Source organism: Toxotes jaculatrix, chromosome 6 (assembly GCF_017976425.1).
Source record: "Toxotes jaculatrix isolate fToxJac2 chromosome 6, fToxJac2.pri, whole genome shotgun sequence".
In the NCBI taxonomy this organism is placed as follows: Eukaryota; Metazoa; Chordata; class Actinopteri; family Toxotidae; genus Toxotes; species Toxotes jaculatrix.
The window spans coordinates 28,214,109-28,241,078 of NC_054399.1; positions in this window are offsets into that span (position 1 = coordinate 28,214,109).

Below are 26,970 nucleotides of genomic sequence, written 5' to 3' on the forward strand. Positions count from 1 at the left end.
ATTCAGGCAAATACTGATAGTACCAACCCATTAGCTTGAAGAGTTGAAGAATGGGAGAATAAATAATTAGAATAATCACATTTTCCACTCTGTACTTACTACAAGTGTTAACCCCAAGACTGAGGCTAAACTAATTACTGAGAGAAACAGACAAAGAAGGAGAGCGAAAGACACAGAGAGGAAGATGTGCGGAGAGGATATCACTCTGCAAATTCTATTACTCGTGTTCAAAAAAAAAAAGGGAAACCTGAATTTAGGCTACAAGTACTGTTCTGGGAAGAGACTGTATGTGTGTGTGTGTGTGTGCGCTCCTCATGCTTGCCCTTGATTGTGACCCTGACAGCTAAAGAGATCTACAGCCAATGGACAGCTATGACCATCTACTATATTACTGCTGTCCTTTAATCTGCAAGTGTGTGTGTGTGTGTGTGTGTGTCTGAGAAAGAGAGAGAAAATAGTTCGGACACTGACAAGGCTAGAGAGTTGTAGTTCATTTTGATGAATACACACACATACACAAACAAACACACACACATCATGTCCAGTGTATGGTGGAATTTCAACAAGTGTTTCAATGTAGTTTTATTTCTAATGGATGATAAGATAGATAGATAGATAGATAGATAGATAGATAGATAGATAGATAGATAGATAGATGGAAGCTACATGTGTATTATACAGTCTGATGGCTCAGGCAGAAAATAACTTTGTTTTTACTGATATATGACTGATATCCACCCCCAGTCACATGTGGCAAATGGGCTGTGTTGGGTAATGTAGTCCCACTACACACACCACACTACAGTACAAGCTGCAACAAGAATAATATGAACAATAATAAAATGATTATGGTAAACGTTTTTTTTACTGTTCAGAATTTCATTAACTGACATGCAGCACAGGTTCACCTTCTCAGTCGCCATGTACACCTTAACACCTACGTTGAGGCTTCCTGTATTATCACTGTCAGCAACATGAAGCATGAATCAAAGACTATATGGATGATAAATGAAATATGATGACATATGAATGTCTACATTTCAATAATATTTAGGTGTGCGCACACACACAGTACTGCACACACTGTGGCATGTGGTTACCTCAGGGATAACCTGCCGGAACAAGTCCTCCAGATCAGCACCATGGACAGTGTCTGAGAGAAGTTAGGTACTGGTAAGACTAAACTCTGCAAATCAGCTTTTACTGGTTCCTGTTTGCAATGGACATCAGAGATAATGAAACTTTTGGGACGTCAAGTAAACTTAATCTACTATTAACAGCCCAATATCACAAATTACAAATTTGCCTTAAAGGGCTTTACAAGCTGTACAACTCACAATATCCTCTGTGCTTAGACCCTTAGAAGACGTGTAAATCAAAATCAGAATAGTAAGTATTCACTTTAGTTTTATATAATGATTTTACATTTATTGGACAAAAAAAATGGGGCGGCACCCCAACCCTGACGGATCAAGCGGTGTAGAAAATGAATGAATGAATGTACAAAAACATCTATATACTTTACTATTTTATATTTACAGAACATAGATAATGCAACAGATTCACTGGCAGGGAAACAGCAACTTTAAAATGCTCCCATCAAAAGAAACTTCACAAGGAGGAAGTAAAATATATTCCAGATGATTTAATGCTCATCTGTCTCACAACCATCCACAATGTATTCTGTCACGTTCAGTGTAAAACCCCACATACTCAAAACCTGCTTGGTATGGATCTGGTTCACAGCCAAGGCTTCATAGATTGATTCTGTTGTATTAATGGTTGGTTGTAGCATTAATGTTGCTTCATATGTCATGTTGCGTGTTTACTGCCACAACGGAAATAAATTCTTCTTATTAATTAATATTATTCTGGCTTATATGGCTTCCAAGGAAAAGGAGTCTGATGTCCCTGAATTTCATGTTTGTAGCTCAGAAAGACTCAAAATCCAGAAAAGGCATCACCAGATCAGTTTGGTGTGATCAAAATTTTTTTTATGTGATTCTATTTGACTACATCAAAATATCTCTCGTGTTCAACCCAAGTCTCTGTCCGAAAAGAGGTCTGGCCTTGTCTAACCTGCCGCTTACATTTCAGGTACTAGATTTGAAATCTTATCAAATCAGGTGAGTTTGATTTAGATCATGATGAAGAAAATGTGGCTCTGTTAATCTTTTAATATATTTTAGTCCACAAAGTCAGTTTGTGTTTTATAAGCAATTACACATGCACACACACACACTTCTCACCAAGGCAGTATTTCTAAGTACAGCTTGTGCACTGCTAAAAGTTTTCACCTTGTACTTCAAATTTTATGAACAGTGCAAAGAATGACTATTATGAAGCATGATGGTGCTTTATTCATCTTATTTTACAAGTGAATATTTAGTAATCCAGGACTCTACAGCCACGTTTGGCTTTTGTTTGACCTGGCTGCTGTAATCATCTCCCCCGGCCCAGAACCTAGAGACCAAACTGAGCCTCCCTCAGTGTCTCCCTCCCTCTCTACAGCTCAACAAAGTAGACCTGTGTTTGAGCCCTGGAGTCACCCTGACCCAGCAGAATGTCAGCCATGCTTACCCCCCGTGTCTTTCCTGTCACCTTTTAAATAAAGTGACTCTTATTTTTGGCTCACCAGCAGACTCTGCCTCTCTTTTCATCTGTTGTGTTTCATTCAGCTCCTGCAATGCCAGATGCATAAAATGCAATGTACATACACACACAAACACACAAACTTTGTTCCTGGCCTCAAGCATAATGTCAAAAGACAAGCATGACACACTAATGTTCTCCTAGACTTTAACTGTACTGAAAAACCTGGCAACTCCAACGACTAATGTAACCAGGATATGTTTTCCAACGTAATGAAGATGTGTTGTCAGTAAGATGTTTCAGACAATGTTTTTTTTTTTTTTTTTGCCAAAATAACTGGTCTTGCAGTACAATTCATTTAACAGGTTAATTTCCAAATGCATACATATTCATTTCTAGGCAGGAATAGTTTGTCATCCAAGAGGTACTGGCCCCACGTTTGTTTTCCGGGATCCAGCGTTAATAATTTTGCATTTTATGCAATATGAATGTTTGTGAATGTGGTCCTGCCACTGCCAGATTATGCTATTGAAGCAGAAAAAGCGAGTTGTGAAGCAGAAGTAGAAGAAGAATAACTCTGTTCATTGTTGCTGTATATTGCAGCAGTGAGAAAACAAAGCAGTTTTAAGCAGCAGAGAAAACATGCTGGCAGACTGTGAGGGAATGTATACTTTGTTTTTAATCTAAAGACATTGCTTTTTTATTAACTTATTCTTTACTGTCTTCTACTTTATGTATCTACATGTAGCTTTCTAAATGTGATCTGTATAGACCTTTATTAAAACTGTTACACCAGTTCTTCTTGCTGTATACTGTAAAAAAAAAGAATCAGATAACTTTTACCCACTGCTTTTCACGTTTTACTTTGACACCGACAACTTGGAAAAAAGCAATTTAGTTGTATATGACTGTAACTTATAGGACACAGATTTGGACCTGAAGTAATTAGAGCAGGTACACTGACTAAAACTTCCAGGGAAAAAAAAAAAATGTCTGCATTCTGCATTGCATCGTGGGTAATGTAGGCGCCAGGTTTTGAAAAGGAAGAAGAATGTATTAAATGAAAAATCAATAGTAATCATTAGATTAGTCAGTAAGGAAAATAAATCAGTAGTTACAGCCCTTGTATGTGAGTAGAATGCATGAGTAGAATGACATGGAGGGGGAGTATATATAACTGTGTGTGTGTGTGTCTAATTTAACAGTACGATAAAAGGGAGCTCACAACTCCACAGATGCACTTCAGCACTGATCAGCACTTGAGGTTTCCACATACTGTGCTTACTGCTGAGGGAGAAAAGGGCTGATGGGAGGGCGGATTCCTGCTACCATGTCCCCCAAGGTTTCCATGTAACAGTGAAACCACTCCTTAATGAAGCAGTGATTTTCATATGTGAGAACAAAGCAGTTTTGTGTGCGTGTGAACACTTTGTATACATGTGTATGTGTTTATGCTTTGATGTGTGTGTGTAAAAGAGGAAAGGAGGCACAGCAACCAACAGCACAGCTTCTGAATCCAAATCCTTCTCTCTGCTGCTTTCTACTTTCTGCTTCATTGGCAACCTCCCCCCCCCCAAAGAGTGCTGACACACGTGCTCGCACACACACACAAGAGCCACAATGAATACCTGCAGCCACTGAATGAAAAGCAGAGGACTAATTCAATTAATAAACCTTTATTTCAAAAGGTTGTCTCCAATTCCGCTTTCAATAATAGGTACAATGTGTGGCACTGAAATATCCAGCGCTGGCTGCTGATTAATTAAAGGGAAAATCCATCAAAGAACAGGTGCAGTGATTCAGACATCTCTGTCAATAAACAATTTTACATGTCAGAAGGATGCCAACACGTTAGAATTAAACTAAAGTGAGGCCGCTTTATCACACTGTGTGCAAACAGTGACCACCTGTCTATGTTCCGTCGCCTCCACCAATCAATGTGCATCTTTCGCATTCCAGAAGTCCCGCCTTCACTGTGGTAGGCTCATAATAAAGATAATCATTGATAAAGATGTTACTGATTAGACTTAAACAGTGAAGCTAACTAATAAAAGCAAAATGAAATGGAAATCATAGAGGGAGAGGATGGCATGAGAAGGACGTGTTAATAACACAGAAATCTGATATTTCTGATAATTTACCACCTCTGACTGAAAATCCTTATTTCACCATGATGTGACACAGGGGATTGAAAACACTATGGAAAAGAGCAGTAAATCTAGCCTGCCCTTATGTGCCATGTTCTGCCATGATTATTTCCTGTTTTATCTTGAAATTACCTTCATTGCGTGTCTGTTGTTATTGCTTGCCTTGCTCTAATTAGTTTTACCTCTGTGTTATTGTCTTCCCCTCACTAGTGTATTTAAGTTACTGTATTTGCTCAGTTCTCCTGTGTTGCCTCATGTTTCTGGTTTAGTTCCTGTTCATGTTTTTGTTCTTGTTTTGCTCCAGTGAGTTCTTCCTAGTGTCACATCATCTACTAGTAAGGCTGCACTATTTTTTTTTTTTTAATCAAAATATCTTCACTACACCAGCTCATCTTGGAGACTGCATTTAGGTCCAACTTGCCTGACCCATGGCAGAATACAGGTTGAATTGAGGGTTGAAAGCCTGTGATCTCCATGATAAGATGTGAAGGTGCAGAATTTCAATAACCTTTGCACAGATTGGTCATTCAGATTGTGAGAAACCCCGAAGGCAGCCACAGAAGAAAAAAGGGAAACAGCCATGCAGTGTGAAATATTAAAGAAAAATATGTGCTTCCCTTACATCACTGAAACATCATGATGTTTTCTAGACAAAAGGGGTGTTGAGATATGTCTCTGTTTAGCACTGGGTGTTAGAGGGCTGGAAAAACTGTGTTCATGTAAGTGCATGAAGGGCATCACTGTGCTATTAAAAATCTGACAGGTTTTTGGAATTTAGTTATTTTTTGTGACTCATTCTTTTGCAGTTGTAAGGGCACCATTGTTCATGATCACGGCTGCACAAAGCAGCCTCTAAACCTCAAGTGCTGTTCAGAATGTAACAGAACATCAATGAAAAAAACGTCATTGAAAAACATGAACACGTCCCTGTCTTTCTAAGCACCTCCACCTTTAGATGGACTGCTAACAATTATTTACTTTTGAAAGTCATGGTAGAACAAAAACCTGAAAACATTCACCAATCACACAATGCAGCAAAATGACCTGTGGTGAAGACCATCATCTTAACCAAAGCTACATAGACTTAATATAGACAGAAGTATTTGGATGACTGACCATTACTCCAACAGAGACATTATATTCGGTCCTGCCTTTTCCAGCCATAACAGCTTTCCACAAGAGGTGTTTCGGTGGTAAATTGTGCCCATTCATTCTGTAGAGCATTTATGAGGTTAGGCACTGATGATGATGATCGACGAGAAGGCCGTCAGGTTTTTTTCTGCCATGACTTTCACTGGAGATAAGGGGCCTAGTCCAAAACCCTGAAAAACAGCCTTATACTATTATTGCAAAGGTGGCATCCTACCACAGTACCACGCTTGAAGTCACTGAGCTCTTCAGAACGACCCATTTTGTATCACAAATGTTTGCAAATGGAGACTGCATGGCTTGGTGCTTGATTTTATACACTTGTGGCAACGGGTCTGATTAAAACACTTGAATTCAGTGCTTAACTGGTGTGGCCAAATACTTTTGTCCATATAGTGTAGATTCTCTGCGTTTTGCTGATGAGATTAGCTCAGCTACCATTGGATTGCTAGCTTTAATTTCAAGTATGTCAGGCCTTACCTCCCATCTGAAGCTTGTGGGTTAGGGGTTAGACCACATGTCTGAGAGTGAGAGGGAAAGGTTTCTGCAGTGGAACAAACCAGAGCAGAGCACTCCCATAACTCTTTCCCAACTATACACTGGGTAGAATGGGAAGCACATGACAAGGGCATTCTCATTCAACACACTCTGAACCATGGTGAAAAACAAACAGGGTCTTACCAGGTAGATGGTTTTGCTGTAATGACTGACACGCCATGTTTGGGAATATTTTGTTTTTTTCCATGGACGCCCGTCATGTCCCACTCACAACAGTACCTTTTATTGAAATGCATGCAAAAGCTATGGAGAAGCTGCACACTTTACACAGCTGGAGTGGACTGAATGTAACAGGTTTGTGGGAACAAGAGTGTTATGAAAAAAAAAAAAAACAACCCTCAGCTGAGATCCTTAATGGAAAAGTTTGAAGTACCTGAACCATCAGTTTCAAGAGATGTCTTGTGCGGAAGCATCTGAGACATCCATGAGGTTGCAATATATAACTTGTACATCAATGTTACTCCTCTGTATCCTCACATCATGATCCTCAATGCTTCTAACTCTTTGATTACCCAGAAATCCTGTACAGCCAGATTTCACAAAACAATTTTGGGTTCACTCGCACAAAGTTCTGCCCCCCCCCCCCTGTGCAGAGAGCTCAATGAGCAGGTCCAAATAAGAAGGACGAAAGAGCTATGACCAGAGTGTGGGTCAGCCCTGAACTCAGAAAGCTCTTAGAGATGTGGTACTGTATGAAATGCGGCACTTCCTTAGAAATCTGATACCATCTTTGAGGCCTACGTGTACATATTTCTGAAAGGCAAACAAGAGGCTTCAGGTTACCCCTGTGACAAAGTGAAGAGAATAAGCAGAAACACATCCTTGAGCATTATGAGCAGCGAGGCATCCAAGACCCTGAGGACTTTCGTGTTTTCAGACAAATTTGACATCAGCTATTTCATTTTCCTAAATGATCAGTTGGCTCTGGTACAGTGGCAGAGCAACAAAAACAAAACAAAACAAAAAAAAAACAATATTCAACATGGAAAGGTGAATATTTTCATCACTGCCTTCACCACCGCCTATGGTTGTCTCTATACTCTAACTCTATACTACGTCTGAATACAGAATTGACGTTTGTAGCAGGTCTAGGCAAAAAAGAAAGATGAACTCAATGGTGATTCCATCATAGAGTGGGTCTCCTGTGGTTCAAAATGCTACGCTTACAAAACTGCATTGAATAAAGTAGTGCTAAAGGCCATAACACAAAGCCAAGAAAACTGCAGGGATGTGTGTTTTGACAGCCAGAGATCCAATGGAGGGTATTATTAACCATCAAAATGAGGGATACAAAGGGCTTCCACTCAGCCCTGCAGTTCAGAAAAGGTGTTGAGAGGTGTGAGAGACACGCCTCCAGTCTGATGGTACAACCTTGCCTTTTGGATAAGAAAATGCAACAAAGAAAGGGAACGGGATTTGATTATGGGTTTGAAGCACCTCTTTCCTGTTTAATTGTACCTTACAATATGGTATGGATTTATTCTTCTTGTCAAACTTTTTATGATGAACTACAGAACTTGAGAAAAATAAAGATCAGGTTTATAGAAGGAATCCCTGACTCAGTCACTGATTACTGACCTCTAGGAAAAAGAAAAAAACAGAAAATACCAGACAAAAAAATAACAGATTGTGTTGGATAAGATGAGTTCCTCATCCACTTACCACCCTGACACTGTGAGAATATTAACACATTACTGTCATCAAAGAAATACGAGTTTTTTATAACTGAATATTCTTCATCAAGGTAAATACAACTTAAACATAAAAAATGATCTCAGTCTTTTTAAAAATCCACAGGACAAGTTACAGATCAGTATCTTAGCTCATCAGATATTTCCCCAACAGAAACTATTTGGACGGAAAGCTAAAATGAAGCAACCAGAAATCCACATGGGTATATATTAATACATTTGACCCCAGCCAGCCCACATCCAGTTAGACTCAGGTTGGGTCTGGCCTGTGTGTACTTGCCCAAATGCTTGGAAAGAAACCTTCCACTGTTGAGACCACTGCTCTCATGTTCACACACAACTGTATTAGCTCAATGTTCTACTGACGTCACTCTTGTGATGCGAGATCACCATTAATCTCTTAAAGGGTAATATACCTCTTTCATCGGCTCAGGTCAAGAAACTGAAATGGCCGAAGAAGCACATCAAACTGTTGGCTGACAAAAATACCAAAGCAAGAGCATGAGCAAGAAACACAAGGAGATTACCTGGACAACCAGTAACAGAAACACCTGCATAAAGTTCTTGGCCAGGAGACAAAACTTAAGAAACTAAAAATCATCAAAACCATGGAGGAAAAGGCTCAGGAACAAACCTCAAAGGAAATCCAAAAGTCATTACTGAGGCCAACTGGGTGCAGAGGAAAATTCAGAGGCAAACACTGGGATACACAGAGGAGACAAAACCAGGAGGAGAACATGGGCAGGGAAACAGGTAACTCCACAGACAAAGGCAAGACAGCAGGTACAAACACAGGTAGGTACACAGGCAAACTGATGAGGAGCCAGGGGACCAACAAGACTTACCTACACAGGAGTAATGGCAACAGGTAAATCCAGTTAGGGTGGGACAAACAATCAAAACCCAGACAAAGACAGGAAGTAGACTAAGAACAGATACACAAGGCACAAGACTTCAAAATAAGACAGGAAATACACAACAACACTAAAGAAATCGAGTGAGAGTAACGTCCAAAAGAGTCCGGAGAGTTTAACAAAAATCCAGTTTGTTCTGCACTCATCTGTTTGCTAACGCTGTGTTTCACCTGTACTCCAGGTTCTTCACCTACCACCAAACAGTATCCAGTCACATCCAGCTCTATCTTTTTCTGCTGATCTTCATTTGATTGAGACTCTCAGCCTGTCCTGCTCCGTCTGCCTCGCTTCCCTTCCCAGTTCACCTGCTCTGCTCTGACATTCCCTGATATTCTTCCAGCCTCACTCCAGCACCATCATTCCCCTAACCATTGCTGTTTTTATTTATTGCTATATGTTCTTAGCTGTAAAGTATCCCCACGTTCTTTCTTTTAAGGTATGGGTAAGTTGCTTAACAAGACTCTCACGTCTGTGCCTGTGGCAAAATTTACAGTGTTTCAACTTCCATTTCAATTGTAGTTCGGACCATGGTTAATATTGGCTAAAGCTTGTGTAGTTTGGCTTTAAACTGATTTAAAGGACATATGAAAAACTCAGTTTCTCTGGAAATGTATTGTCGTAGGTGTGTGCAGCCTGCAGGCATCAAGTTCCTATAACCATTCTTTCACATTATCTGTTTTTATTTTTCCTTAAGACCCCTTTGAAATTTTTCTAGTCTCCAAGGGATCCAGGATCATAAGAATTATTATACAAAATGTTCATAATGTGTTCTTTTTCTATTCTCCCTGCCAACCTCACACTAAATGTTCTTTTTGTTGTTCTGGAAGAATAGATCTGTCAGCTTATTCTATTGTTTAATGAAGAGTTTTCTTTAAATGTCATCATTTCTTTTTCACATAATGCACAGAACTGTCAGATTTATATGTCACGCTGCAGTAAAATACATGAGCAGGTAGCACAGTCCTATATAAAGAATTATTTAGGATTTAAACATAAAGCATGCATTGATTTTTATAAGCATGTAAAGTATAGTCAGGTGGTTAAACATAATACATATGATACTTTTTTACAGTTTTAGTATATGGATAAAATACATACAAAGATGATCAGCTTACCGATCACAAATAAAATCAAATCACATTAACAACCACTACAACATGACAAAAATAGGAAATTTAGGCTTTATCTTTCATCTGTCTGGTGCAGCTACAAGGCCAGTGGTGATAACTGGTGGTAAGGTAACAATCTGAAAAGATTTTCAGTTTTTCTTTTTTGTTTTTTTCTGTATGGAACAAAGGAATAGAGTCACAACAGAAGTAATGAACCATGTTTATAGTCTTAATGGCAACACACACAGCAGCCTCTTGACACATGTCATCAAGGGTTCACACATAATTAGAATTATTTACCTATGTGGGGCTATAGGCACTTACATTATGACTTCTAATTACACACTTCCAATGTTGCCATCTACATTTGTGCACTAAGCTTTGACTCCAAATGTAAAGTGTTACATTTACTCCACAGTTGAATCAAAAGCGAAAACACATTCCCCCCAAAAGTTCAGCTTGGCCACAAACCTTGGAGGTTTATTTAAATGTAAGAATTTCAATACAACATTAGAGCTGAATGTACCTTAATTCCTGGATTAAATAACAAAATAAAAATATTGTCTGCGTTCTTGATTTGATAGTCATTGATTATTCATGAATCCAATTGTTTTATTGGTTTTAGGGCACTTTAATGCCCATATGTATTAGACTGCAGTGGGATCAGGATAAGCTACTGTTTTTGAATTATTAGTGTCTGGAACAGAGCTCATTAGGAAAGAAAGAATAAAGAATAGAAAGAAAGAATATATAAGAAGGAATTCAAAATTTATTTTTGTGATTATTTCATATTCTATTATTTTCTTTGATTCAATTAAATGCTTAAAATTTTCAGGATGCAATGATGCATCAAGCTCTGAATTAATCTTTGTGGCTTTGTCGCCACTGGTGGTTTGTCACACGTCAACTCCCACAAAAGCAGCTATCTTATCATCATTATCTTATTTATGTATGGCACATCTGGTGTGTGGTATAGGGGCCCATTTAATTGTGTAAATAATGTGATGCTGCCAAGATGTATCGCACTTTACACTAAAGGAAACCACAGATAGTCCAAAAGATACAGTATACTAAATGATTTTACTACAGAGATGAAAGACTCGTTTTAAAGTAGTGATCTTTGATTACAGTAGTTAGCTTCATTAGCTCCTCAAAGTCCACATCTGTGAAGTAAACTCCTTTACTTGCTCAGTTGTAACTAAAACATGTTTTTCAGCATCTTTGGCTCGATACAGATTAGTAATCACCGTGTTACTCGCCATGTTAGCACCGTTCTTGACTGCTAAAGGAGGCACAGTGGCAGGGTTCGTATCTTCTGTCTTGTTCTGGAAGTATATCAAAACTTCAGCAACACTTGTAAGAACAACTTGGTTTTGACCCCAGCACTTCTCCATGCAATGTCAAGATAACATCACTGTCACAAAGTAACAGAAATTTTCCTTTGACAAGGCTGAACAATAAATAAATGGGGCATGTTTAAAACAAATTTAAAACACACACGTGCTGCTAAAGCTACAGTTAAATGATGAACAGTGCTGGTCAGAGTATGGTGCCTATTTTCAGTCTGTTCAGGTTGATGATCACAGTGGGAACTGGAATGGCACTGAGTCGAGCACATACCTCAGGCAAGGCCAAATATTGAAGAAAATGTTGAAAAATGCCCCATTTCACAGTTAAGGGGGAAAAAAAAATCTTGGGATTCTTCCCTGTTTGGTACAAACCAGTTCAGTACTTTTTGCATAATCCTGCTGACAAATAAACAAACAGACACAGGTATAAACATAACCTCCTCCAGTATGTTCTGCATTCTGGTGGGAGGTGATACATATTGTTCCAGACTGGGCAAGAAAAACGTGTTCCACTCCGTTCTAACGACCTGCGATGTGCTTAGCAGTTAATGTGAAATCAGGCCCCAGGTACATACGCTAAAATGACTTGAAGGACACAGCCATCAGTTCATAATTCAGTCTCTCTCACTGACAATTTGTTTGTATTGTATTGCTGTATTGACATACAGAGCCTGCCCCCAACTGACTGAGCATCCCTGTCATAGCGTACGATGTTACAACCATCCAGATGGAAATCTACATCCTCAGAAAGCCATGTATCCATAAAACAGAGAAGACTGGTTTGCCTGTAGTCCAAACTTCATCAGTGTGGAACGCTGATGTTTGAATCAAGAATCAAGAATCAAGAATCAAGACAGGTAGGATTGACAGGTAGTTAGCTGCTTCTTCTGCTCAGTCTTTTCCGTATCCCTCCTCTGGACCCTCAAATTAAATAAGGGATACCTGCGAGGGCTCAAGTGAAGGTAGCTCAGATCCAACAGGTCGTCCCGTGACTAGGTGAGCCTACCTAAGTTGGCAGCGAATGGTTGTGTCAGTCCGGAGCAGAGCCCATTTACGTGACAGAAACTGCCAATCATAAGCCAAAGGCATGCTATATAACAGGAACAGTGTTGGTGTTAACATCTCAACAAAAACATAAAGCTTCCAATGAGATGCCAGAAAATAAACACAATGCAGCTACACACTGAGCTGCGTCAGGAGTACATGAACTGGAAGCTGAAGTTCGGGCAGGAAATCTCTCTTCAGATTCACACCTGTTCTTACCTTCATGTATGTGAACAGAAAGGGTTTTACTGACTGACTTCAATGGTAGTTATGTCACAGAAGGTCAACATGTTAAAGTTAAACTCACATTAGAAGTGTTATAAAGCTCTCAGAGCCAGAATCTGAGTGATTTTTGTTACATTTATGGACACACTCTCATGGTGAGCTTGTGTGTAAACACTTAGGCCCTAATGTATTTTGGTATATCCCAGTGAGGTTTCAGCTCCACTGTTCTGAGGCTGCATGGCTAGTTTAATTGGGATGAATGAGAATAAATAAATAATTGTCTGTGTTATCTATCCAGCTTTGAACCCTTATACACTCTCACAAGAGATTGAGGTTTACAGCTTTAGCATTTCCTTCATGCTCTCTAATTTTCATTTTCTGTCCTAACTTGATGGCTATTCTACTCTGAAAGCATAAACACCTCTTCATATATATTCACAGAACACTGCATTTCCATCATAAAACAATAATTCCTACTGGATGTATGTTGAAGACACAGATTTAAAATGTTCCAAAATTATTGTTATTTTAACAATTTAAAATCTGTGCAGTGGTGAATACAACCCTCAACAAACCCTCGTTATAAGCTGCTTTAGTTAAGCAAGTGGTGTTCAAACTGCCCAGTTCATAAATCACTGTAATGCGCACAGGCAAAAAAAAAAAAGAAAAAAGATGAAGAGCAAATAGTTTGGGCTTTCTGGATAGTGTTTTACAGTTAAGTGGATGTTGGATGGATGCCACAGGAATTATGTTTGCCCCGTATCATCAGAGTCAGGTCATCTTAGCCGAGGTCTGTGTGATGCTAAGCTCCGGGCTTATTTCATCATTAGTCTACTGGGCACCGGAGGAGCACTGAAGGGGATTATCACAGAATGGATTCAGGAGTGTGGGTGAGCGTGGACGTTTGGATAAATCCATGCTGCGTCTTCACATGAGGTGGGCGGTGGGGCTGGATTTGTATGTGCACAAACCGTGTTTCTCTGTGGGCCGTTTGCTAGAGGTGCACACACACCATATGCATCACTTTCACTGATAACTGATGTTACAGCTGTTACACAAGTGAATTTGTATATGTTTTGCCATCCCACAATACGAAATGGCAGATATTCATGATCATCTTTCAGAACCGAAATACACAGTGAGGGGAAGTCTGACCTAAATTTCACAATTAGACAGCTGCATTAATAAATCATTTATATTAACAATGGATTAAATGACTGTACGTGTTATGAAAGGGGTCGTTCATAGTGAAGAACCCAGCTCAAATCCCAGTTCAACTCGGCTCTACAGAGAATTTGAGCATCTTTGTTGTGGTCTTATGCCCCCCAGCATCACTGTTTTGGAGCAGTCTTCAGCTGTGTTTACAGCAGCAGCACTGTGTTTGTTTCAGGTAAAAAGTTCAGATAAACCCACTGTACACAACCTGATAAACAACAACCAGCAACCAACTGCAGACACACAGTTAGTGAGTAGCTGGTAGATGGATGCTGCCTTCTTTATTTGTCCATCCATCCATTTTCTATACTGCTTGATCCGTCAGGGTCGCGAGGGAGCTGGAGCCTATCCGAGTTGACTATGGGCGAGAGGCGGGGTACGCCATGGACTGGTCACCAGTCAATCGCAGGGTCACCACACAAAGACAGACAACCACACACACACACACACACACACACACTCACACACACACACACACACACACACACACACTCACACCTAGGGGCAATGTAGTCAGTTAATCTAATGTGCATGTTTTTGTGATGTGGTGTGAGGAAGATGTCAAGGTTTTACTTTCAATAAAGGTTTAGTGTCTTCAAAGCCCCCCCCCCCCCCCCCCCCCCAAAAAACAGCATATAGTCCAGGTTTTTCAAGCTGGAACCAGACAACATTTGGCATTTTTGCAACAATAAATGACTTGAACAATTTAATTTTTAAAATGATGCAGTCCAACAACAATGTCCAGTGAAGAAAATTCACAAAAAAAAAAAAAAAAAAAAAATGAACACTGCAAAAAAAGAAACAACAATAAATAAAAGGACACAGGAGTCATGAAGCCCTAACTCTCTTCTGCTCATGCCTTGGTGAAAAATAAAATGATTTTATAAAATGAATTCTTCAACATGGATATTGGCCTTTAGGATTTGGACAGTTTTATCTGGATGTGACCTGACTGTTGCAAATACTCATAAAAGTTAACACCTGAGAAGAAATGTGTGTAGACTTAATCAGTTTTTTTTTCATATCTAATAAATCATCTCGCCACCACCTATAAAAGAAACTGGGGGAATTATATAAACAATAATAATCTCATAGCAAATTCATTATAATGGCTGTAATTTAGTATCAGTATCTTACTGATAGGCGTATGATAACAAATTGTTGTCAGATATTGACATTTTTCAGTATAATAGCTTAGTACTGCAAAATGAGTCCATAATATTGTACCTAAAAAAGCGATAAATAATGCAGAGGTTCCCATTCTCTGCTGATTTGTTTTTTTTCCTGCAGAGGAAAAACAAAGACAAAAAGCAGAAAACAAAACCACAGAAAAGTGCACGCTCATTCATACATCCTGATGGAGGGAGGGTTGTTTATTTTGTTATAGCAGGTGCTGGAATTCAGTGTGTTGCAACTCAGTATTATAAAACTGCAAATTGCTTGATGATGCACTGCAGATATGGAACAACATTTCATAAAATTAAGGGAAAAGAGAAAACATATCCAAAATGTCTTTGCCTTCAAAGATGAAGAAAGACAGCTCTTTCTTTTCATACACTCTAGCGTGCGTCTGTGTGCACAGGTACACTCGCCTGGAGCCTTCATACATATGCATTTAAGGGAGGATCACGCAAATGACTGGAGGAGATAAACGTTGTTGATTGCGCAGATAGCCAGATTTATGAAGCTTCACATCATTTGAGAGAGGCAGGTTTGTGCTGAAAATTCTCTGCCTTTAAAAAGCTACTGATAGTAAAAGGATGGCTTTTGGTGGGAAAAGGGAAAATTGAATTAACCTGCATTTTATAGAAATCTCGGAGGTAGCAAAGAGTGAATGCACAACCAAGAATTCATAATGAAATAGTGAATTCTACATTGAGCAACAACACTAAAAGTTTACAGCCACACTAGCTGCTCTGTAAAGCTGCATTTAGGCACAGTGGTGCTTTAAACCACATAAAAACCACCACCACCACACAAAACCACCATAATTCTGATGTTGACTGTTAACATCATGCTAACATATTGATGTTTAAAGTACCATGTTCACCATCTTAGTTTAGCATGTTAGAGTTACTATTTGAACAACAGTGAGGAGATCTCTGTGGTCAATAATAACCCTGTTTCCTCAACATTACATTTATGCAACAAATGTACTTTGACTGAAATTACAAGTGACAGTGCTAAAACATGACCATATCAAAAAGTTTAAGGGGGAATATGTAAGTATTTTAGATTAAAACATTCAAAAATTAACTAAGCTCATTAACAGAAAAACACGTTTTGACATTTTGTGCTGCAGAAATATGTACTGAAGGTAGCAATGCTAACCAGCTACCCCTGGCCTGGCCCATCTTGTAATACCACTTTGTACCTCGAGAGGCAATAAGGTGAGTAATTGTAGCGTCCAGTCCATCAAGAGAGAATGCTGCAGCCATCCTCTCTTGGCAACTTTGGTGACCACAGATTGCTCTTCCTACACCCCAGCATTCTGATAATATGCTGCCCCCTGCGTATTTGGAGCATGAATTCGATAGTTGGCCATTATTACACATTGCCCCTTTAACTATGTATGAGTTTCTATAATCATATATTGTAATGCAAGATTAGATGTTGTAAAGAAGACAAAAAATTATAAGTGATCAAATTAATTGTATCATTTTTAGTATTTCTGCTTTTTATTGGTTTATCTTAGGGAAAGACTGTGGTTTGGTTAACTGTAAATTAACACGTTTCCTCATTACGTTATCGTAATAGATAATGCAGTCCCAAATACAACTGTATTTCCAGTGTAGAACTCGTTTTATCACAGCGTGTTTGTTCAATAACTCCTACTGCTTTAATCGTGAACATTTCCACAAATAGAGATTATTAGCATTTTATCGGTCAGAGATAATTTTCTTTCTTTACGTGTGCTGGAATGTCTTTAATTCTGAATATGTTTAGATTTCTTGTCTAATCTTGCTGAACTGTGCTTCTTGAGCTCTCCTTCGGTCTCCGAATGCATGTAGAGGGCAGCTAGTCCCTGATTGCATAATGAGCTGCTGCCTCTGTAAATCAGACGGTAATTACGCTCAGACTGTAAGTTCAAATTGATTAAAATGTGCTGTGCAAACTGATGGTTCGCTTGTGAGTGAAGTGCATACGTACATTTTCAAAATTGCAAATGAAAAATTAAATGTGGATTTCAGTCTAAACTTGTGTCCTCTCAGTAAATGTCCAAGTTATTTTGAAGTTGTTTTTGTTTTTTCACAAGAAAATGTAGAAAAAATAAACTAAAATAAGCCGGGGGGTTAAAACCACAATTTCAAAATTAAAAAGTGGCAGACTGGGCGATCACCTGTTTTTCAAGTGTTTACCAAAATGGATAATAGTGGCATGCTGACTTAGGTGTGTGTCTGTGTGTTTGTGTGTGCGCTCTCCTCCAGTGCTGTGTGTGGAAGCCAAACACACAGCCTCTCCAGTAATCAAGCCCCCTCTGTTTGAGTACAGACAGTAGCCACCATAATTAACCAAACTGTTAAGTGACACCGCTGACATGCACAAATCTCCTATGTCCTGAAATTAATAAAGATATTTCAAATTAGCTTTAAAGGCACAGTTCAATATTTTTGGATAATGTGATTAATTGTCTTCTTTCCATGAGTGAGATGAGAAGATGAATATCAGTCTCAAAGGTCTGTGGGTCCAAAGTGGAGCTGGAATCAGGATTTGATTAGCCTAGCTTAGCATAAAGACTGTAAGCAGGGGGGAAAACAGTATCAGTATCAGCAGTGTCTGGCAAGATTCACTGTAGACAGAGAGATGCACAGAAGTTCTGGGCAGGTGGATAAACTGTTGTTCATCAAGAAATAGCTTCAAAATGAACTGTAACTTTGATTAAAGTTACAAATAGCCTGTTAAACAAACACAATTCACTATGGAAATAAGACTGCAAATAATCGCCATGGGTCATAGGTCAGAGGAAAATAGATTGATGTGGAATTCTGGGTGAAAACTAAACCAGCGGAGGAATGTTCAGGGAGCTGGGTTCATAGGAATGCTAGTGGCTGATGTAGCCTCAAGCCTCTGGCCTCAAGCAGACATGAAGAATGGACTACAGATCTCTGATAGTTTACTTCTCTCTAACACAGATTTTTCATTTTTCATTTTCAAACTTGTAGTCTTCAGTCCCAACCAAGGCAGAGCTCCCCAACACCTGACAACAGACCTGATGTGTAAAATATGTGGAGCTCTCTTTTAATCTGTAATTTATAGGTGCAGATAGAGAATCGTCCAGGGGATATATTCTAAGATAAAACTTGTGCTGTGACTCGGTTGTTTTCAGAACAGAATATGTGATGTGACTGAATAGTACCTGAGTGTTTGTTGATGGGTTCACACAGCTTATCGATCCATTTGCTCAGTTTATCAGTCTGTATGTGCACAGAATATTTCTTCCTGCCATTTAAAGACCGGGGGGCCTCCACCTAAAGATGAGCCTTATGAGCCAAACTCATAACATAATAATCTGCCCAGTGTTACATCTTTTGCAGGGTGATACCTTATTAGTCTTTTTGTACAGTATGTAACATTTTAGCTGAAATAAAGAAGCTTTTGCAGAATCCTACGTCTTATTTTGAAACTAGCCTGACAGAGCCGGGCCAGCTGGGATCCCCTGCTTCCAGTTTATGCTAAGCTAGGCTAACAATTTTCTGCCTCTAACTCCATACCCGCACACAGACATGACACTGAAACCCATCTTCTCAACTCACTCTCAGAAAAAAAAAAAAAGGATAAAAGTTTCAGACTACTCCTTTAATTATTTACAAGCAGAAAACACATGTCCACCATAGTACACAAGCCAACACTGACTGCACATACACTAAACAAAGTGAGTTGTGTGCGTACAAACACGCAGCGACAGCACATATTGAGGGCCGAACGCTGAGCTGCAGGACACAAAGAAGGAAAAAAGTACAAATCAAACTGAGTCAAATGGAATTGATTCAGCTCAGCAGGGCCTCTGTGTGGCAGTCATGACTCAGTGTGCCTGCTCTCTTTTCAGTACAACTCACAATCTGACTGGTGGCTGAGAGGGAGAGAGAGAGAGAGAGAGGGCTTTGTCTTGATAACTGATGTAGTAAATATAAAGTGGGTAAACTATGACCTTCAGTCACAGAGGCACTGCGCCGATATAAACATACATCAGCTCGACTTTCATTTTCTCGTCTAAGGACTATTTATTGTTGTTTTCACTTTGAATTCATCTCTTAAATGTTCAAGTCAGCCCCGAAATGAAAACAGACTTTGGCTGAGCTCAGATGGCTTTACCTCCCACTACATTGCCTGATGTCTTGATATATGAAAATATTTCAAGGGGAAAAAAACAACACATTAGCAGTAGCCTTACCCAACCACGGAGGAAAAAAAAAATTAAGATAACGTAAAGTGAGATCACAAGAGCAGCAGGATTACGCCGTGAACCTGAAATAACCGCTCGTGATCATGCACAGCGCAGGAATCACACGTCCTTCTTTTGTTTCTTAAATGAGGGTGTTATCTTTCCAATATCACACATTTCCCACTCAAAGCTGGTGAGTGCAACCACAGCTTCAGTCTCCAGACTTTCCATGACAGCCTGGAATTGGCAACCTTCGAGTCACAAGCTCCTGTCTCTAACTGCTGGGCTGCAATCCATTCTGTTTCATGCTAATGTGTTTAGGATGCTGATGAAAATCCTTGGTGCAATAACTGTCTGTCGAGGGGCTTTTCACACAAGACAATTCAAGTCTTGATTAGAACATGTTCTGTAGGTGGCACTTTATACAAAAGTTAAAATGCATTTGCATTTTCAATCTCATCTTCTACACAACCAGCAGATGAAGATAGAGTCTCAGTATTTGCTATCATACACCACTGAATCCCACTGAGAGCATGACTAACTGCACTTTATCACCACCAACTTATCAGGTTGAAAAGACCATTTTTGCTACTGGACATTTGGACCAAAATCCATGCACCATAACATATTGTTCACTTTCTCGTCCAGAGTTAGATAAGAAGAAGACCAATACTGTCCACATATCTGTCCAATACAAAAAAAAAAAGACAATTTGTTGTTTCACTTTCTACCTTTTGCCCTAAATCCACCTCTATCCTTTGGCTCATTGACTGTTGTTTCCATTCCCTCACACATTTAACAGTATGCCAGGCTGATCTGCCTGTCACCTAGTCAATATAATGATGAGGTGAGGGTGGAGGGGTATCGGAGACACTGTACTACCTGGGCGTTGTACTCACAGTGTGAATGTGTCGCTCAGTAAGAGGAGGATGTGGGAGTGTGAGAGCAAGGAAGTCAGCTGAGTTTCCAGGGTTTACAACTGCTACCTGTGTGGCTTAATGTCTAGTGCAGTAATGGATTTTCAATTGCTGACTTTCAAGTAAGTACACGGTATTTACTCATATCTGACACTGCTTTTAAAGGGTTTGTTCACCCAGCACATCTCTTTTTTTTCTCACTTACCTATAACAATTTCTAGCCATGCAAATTGTTTAAGTTTTATTTATGAAGGTTTTGAAGTACCCCTCTCTGAGACTGCAATGCAATTTGGGTGAATTGGTCCCTTTGGCTAAAATGTGTCCACCATTATCTCAACCAACTATCAAGGTATTCAAATAATCCCAGCATGCAGTAGCCTACACAGCATAGATCCCACTTGACTTAACCTTTTTGGTGAGTTAAGAGCTTGCCAGTCATGACTTACATACCATTTGTCACTGCATAATTGTGGAACACACAGAAATAATTACTTGCGAATGTGACTTGCGGGACTGTTTGCTCTGCACAGCCGTCGTGATTAACATTTGTCATCGGGTGATTACTGAGTTTATCTTGACTTTTGGAAACTTAATATCTGTGATTTATTTTAAGATCATGTCAGCTGTAGGTAACATTTCCATCACTGTAAGCAGTAACAGTTGTTAAAGCATAACCAGCAAATCAAAGAGACTTTACTATCATACACATCAGCACTGTGTGAAAGCATTCTGGGCAAGCTTCCATTATCACTGCAAACATCTTTCAGAGAGTTCAGGTACCAGCTGTCTGTCTCAAATGTATGAACAGAGGTGGCAAAGAAAGGTTTCATGCTTTCTGCTCCAGACTCAGAGGAACTGAACCATATCAGTCTAATATCTCTGGTAGAATTCTACATACTGAACATACTGTACCATAACGTCTAAATCCTTCATTACTAGGCCAGGCACACACAGACACACATACACATATATACTTTTAGACATGCAGGTTACTTCATTTGTATCCTTAAAGGGCGTCCTGGTAATAAACTGCTTCATTAACCTTCAAGCTACAAACGCAGAGAAAACGCAACTAAAACCTGACAGTGAGGCACAGACACAGACACACAGGGCAGGACAGAGAGACAGAGTTCGTGTCCAGCACCATGGACAGCGCAGCAGTGCCAGACTGTCTCTCTTAAACTGGCTCGTGTCTGCACGTGGCTCCCTATGTGCGCCTGCATCCACGCGCTCGTGCACACGCTTGGTGTGGAGTGTGCCCGCGGATGACACAGAGAAACGGAGGGACTTCTAATGTACTGCAAACATTGACGGGGGACAGTTTTATGAAGACTGAAGATAGACTACAGTCTCTCTCTCTCTCTCTCTCTCTCTCTCTCTCTCTCTCTCTCTCTCACACACACACACACACACACACACACACACACACACACACACACACAGAGAGAGAGAGAGAGAGAGAGAGAGAGAGAGAGAGAGAGAGAGAGAAGGAGAGGGAGAGAAGAAGAGGGAGAGAGAATCAAAATCCCACACATCCCACCAACCTGTGCTGTGAAGAACTCTTCTTCCTGTGTTTCTACAACAGTGAAGAACAAATTAAAGAATCCTCATGTTGAAGTCGTGCGTCTTTAACGAGATAAATCCAGGAGAAAAAACTGTAAGCGGCAGACACACTCAGCAGAGGCAGAGCTGGATTCCTTGTTTTACTGTATTCCTCTTGGACAACCGGCGACTCTCCTCCAAACAACCCCCGGACACGTTCCTCTAGTTCAGCTGCGGGCGAGGGATGTCACAAACCGAGCTGGAAAGCCCTCCTCGTGCGTCCTCTCCTTCCTCCCCGCTTTCATGTGTTGCGAGCAGACTGTCAAACAGGACCGGACAGGGCAACACCGGGGACACAAAACCACAGGAGAGTTGCAGGTTTGCGCCCTGCTGGTGTACCAGGGTGTCTGCAAGCTCTCAGTCCCCTGAGCTCTGGGCTCTTCACCAACTCAGTGATCCGTTTTAAAGTTTTTACTGCACTTTTCCCTGCACTGACTCCTCCGGGATCCGAGTGCAGCCTCTCTTTAATTACACTTACATTCCCATGTTTACAGTCTCTGTTAAAGGTTCAGTTTATCTATAAAAACATGAAAGTTACCCTGTTCTCATCCTAATCAACCAAAGCAAAAACACCACTGACATAACACCATACAGATGAAACTAACATAATTATTCCATGATAAAACTGTGCAAATATACATTTCTATAAAATAGCATAAGGTGTAAATCATTTTGTATGAAATACATAAATTGACAGTTAATTGGATGAGTTGCTGTTCTGTTTACTGAACCTGTCCAGGGACAGATTAGAGGAAAAAGACCAAAAAAAAAAAAAAAAAAATAAGTGGAGAAACAAAATGGATGAAGATACTTCTAGTTAGTAGCTGAGTAGTTTGAAGAAATGTGACATGGCTTTCACAGTTATCAGTTCTCAGACCAACATCTGTGACACTGCCATGGGAATATGATTAGGCTGTAGCTCTGGTTCCTTTTTGTTGTTGTTGTTGTTGTCAAAATGAAAAGACAAATTTGTATCTACTCTTTAGAATGAGTTACCAGCTACTGCAGTTTAAGTTTAGTGAACTGTCACCAGTTTTGGTGAGATGACATTATGATGTTATAACGCTTTGGTTAAGGTTTATTTTAGGGAAAGATCATAGTTTGGGTTCAATAAACTATGAACTTAGATCATAGTTTTGATGAAATATTTAGAAACATGTTGTGTGTCAGGTCACTGAACAAAACTAAACCATATTAGTGTTATAAACACACTTTGAAATGTTACTAACTTGCTGCTGCAGGGAGGGTCTGGTGGTGGTTGGAGGAATTATTTCAAGTTATCCAGAGCTTCAGCCTTTTTTCATTTAACCAGGGAGATCCAGCTTTTCTCTGGCACAAGCTCATGATGTGCCATCACACTTATTATTTTTTTAAGATATTGGTACTTCTAACTGGTTTACGTGGAAAAAGAAACAGTAGCACTTGCAGTTGTACAGTGTTGTACAAATGATCTTGATCTGAATACACACACACACACACACCTAGTAACAGAGAGCACTTTAACATGATGACAGCTGAGTTTAATTTTGTCCTTTCTTGAAGTTATTTCCAGACTCAGTGTTAATAAGCAGCTAATATGAACTGCCTCTGTCAGCTAAAAATGAGAAACAGATAACAGATTTCTGTGTGTCAGTCAGAGCTTAGCAAATTATTTGGTGTGGCAAAATAATTTGTCACTTTCACCCACATTCGTGGTGAATGCACACAGTGAGCCCAGACTTCAGAAAGGACAACAGCTTTTTGGATGTGCTTGACAAAGCACAGTGGAGTTTAATAAAGAAAGAACTGGCATTTGACTTGAGTTAACCTGACTTTAAATATGTCTGGATTGGCCCTGAGTCATCAATAAATTACCCTCCATTACTGCCTGATCTTCAAACCACAATTGTACGTCATTTATATCAACACACACGGACACACCCTCCCATTCACAATCAATTCTGCCTCTCCCGGCTCAATTTTCTGTCCCACACACATTTTTTTTTTCATGCTCTTTCATTTCCACTGTTTTCTGTTCCTCCCATTGACCCCTTTAAACATTTTTATAAGGCTGATTTTTATCGGACAGATTGTGTAGTAGTAGTAGTGTTGCATATTTCCAATTTCTTTTCGCACCCTGCACCTTATATACAGGGAGTGTGGAAAGCACACACTCACTTGTATAAACTAACACCAAATCAACAGTCACGACATCAGACAACCTCCATCCCTCAAATCTCTTTGTTCTTTTGCAATTGTCTTTCTCATTGTTTTGCTTTTCTTGTGTCGTCTTGTTCATGGTCTGTCCTTTGCAATGAAAAAAAAAAAACAAAAACAACTGACTCTGGACATCTCAAGTCCTATGATCTGTGATAACACACAAAATACCTGCAAAATATCTCTGACTTCCTCTGGATATTGGAAACGCATGACAACAAGACACAGGATACCCATTTGCAGGATACCACTGTACAGTTACTGCATCTTTTACATTCTTCAGATGGCATGACTTTTTTTCTTTGTGTAAACATAAGAAAATCCCCACCTCAATGAAAATGAGTGCAGGTGATGTTTTCTACTCACTCATTTCTGTGACCCAGGGTTTGATCTGTGGGGGAGGACAAGAGACATGCAAATTATAATTACATTTTATCAAAGGAAACTATGACACTGTGTGTGTGATGCTGTTATTAGCTGTCACAGAACCTTGTAGGCCTTCTCCTAACCATGATGATGATGATGATTGTTTGCCAACTTTAAACTCGCTCACTGTTTTCCTGCCCTCAGAGAGTCACGAAGAATCACACACAGGTTTCACTTCACAACATGATGTTGGCCTAAATGTGCTCACACATTGTGGGTAATTCATAATATTTCTCGTCTGTGAGATGGTGTGTGTGAAAAATACACTGTACGACTGGAAAGCACAGACATATTCCAATCCTTGTTCAGCATTATATTTATTACTATACAAGCTATAAAGTCCCAGTGAGGGAAAGTTCTCTTTATTTTAACATAATGGATGTTTTCATTCGCACTTGTTCACTGAGAGTGGCTCCATTTTTTCCCTTAGTTCAGTTCATCAAACAATTCATGCACCTCACAGGAACTGCCAGGCTGCAACAGATTTTGTTTTACTAATAGCATGGCACCGCACTCAGTCACACACACTCACACACGTACACACAAGAAAGAAACATTTTTTTTTTTATTATTATTTTACTTTTTTTCTAGAACAACAAGATGCTGAAATGGCTTTGGTGTCCCAGATTTGAAAACCTCTGACAGGCCCGTTGTATTGCTCCGCTGTATGGAGCGTGGAGGCAGACCTTTAGAAGTGCAGAGTTGATGTTTTTAAATGTGTTTTCCTTTTTCTGCCAGGAAATGGGGTGGAAGATAATGGGGAAAAAACAGCCTTAAACTGAGTATAGGAGTGGAAAAAAATAACTCAGAGAAGAAGGATGTTCTCACCTTTGCCGTTCTCCCGGGGTCACCAAGCCCGAAAGCCTGTGCGCTTCTCGATAGCAGCGGATCATTTTCGTCTCCGCAACTTGCACCTAATCTGATCAATAGCATGTTAAAAAAGTTGGAATCAGATTAGTGCTCGAAGGAGGTAGCCTTATAAGACAGTTTTTTTTTTCCAAATCCAGAGAAAGTGTGGTTTACGCTTTCAAACAGAGAAGGAAACACGGAATTGGATCTGAAGCTTTTAAAAGCCGTGATTTTTGGCATTTCAAGACCAGAGTGATCCGACACTGTGATTGACCTGTTGAGGAGAGCAGATAACAGCCATTAGGAGACAAAGATCAAATAAAACCATCAGGGGAAGAACGATGATAGCAGACTGTACTTTCAGCAGTACAATCAATCCAAATTGGATTATAAAGACTCTGAGGTTTGGATTTTACACATTTTCCAATAATACACAATGTCTGCTTTGTTTATGTGATAGCTTTTTAGCCACACTAAAGGTGCGGCTTTCGAACAGATATCCATGATGGTTACATTCACACCTGTGCTTTGAGCTAAACTCTAGACTCTAATCAGCATGTTGGCACTGTCATTGGGACAATGTTAGCATGCTGGCATCACTTTGTGTAAGTACAGCCTCACCAGAGCCGCTAGCTTTGCTGTGATTCTTAATGCTGTTGATCAACAGCTCTGTAAAGTCTTGAGGGATATGATAATTTTGTATTGTGATCTGAGGGATGTTACATAACAGAAGGCAGGCTTGTAAAACCTGTGATCTGAAAAATGTAATTTAGTGGACAGGTGACAACAATACTAATAAGCTCTATCCAATCCAGTCCAATCCCAAGCGTCTCTGTTGTACTGTGCCTTTATGACAGATGCGTGTATGCTGTGAGTGAAGTCTGATATTGATTGGTTGTCTGCTTCCACCTTCTTTATTGACAAAACTCAGCTGTCTGCCCAACTGCTTGTTTCCTCAGACTTTAAATGCGAAAGAGACTCTTCAGGCTCTTTAATAAACATTAATGTGAAAAGCCTCTCGCTCTTCTCATCCTTGATGAGATACTTAAAGTGGCTGTTTCATCTAAGCAGCTTGGAGCTAAACAAGTGGAGCATGAATAGAAATCAATGACATTCTCTCAGAGTTGTGAAATGAACCTGTCAGGTATCTGATAGACCGCACAGCATTGTTGTCAGTTACTACAAACCTCTTGAAAATAAGGTTTTTATTAGGCACAGAGAGGAATTATCCTGGGCTTAAAAGTTTTGCAATTAAATTGTTTTGAATTTACACTTACCAGCACTTTAACAAGCAGTTTATTAAGAGTACCATACTAATACTGGGCTCATTCCATGAACAGATTCAGCATTATCCTGCTGGAAGTAGCCATTAGAAGATGGTGAACTGTGGCCATGAAGGGATGAACATGGTCAGCAACAATACTCAGACACACTGTGACATTCAGACCAGGAGACATTTATATTTCTTAGAATATAAATATTCATTCATTTAAAAAAAAATATTTCAAAATCCAAAATTCATTATATGAAACCATATTTCCACTCTCATATCATCATCATTTTGATGGCAAAAGTGCTAAAAGAGCTTTCACTGACTAGCATAA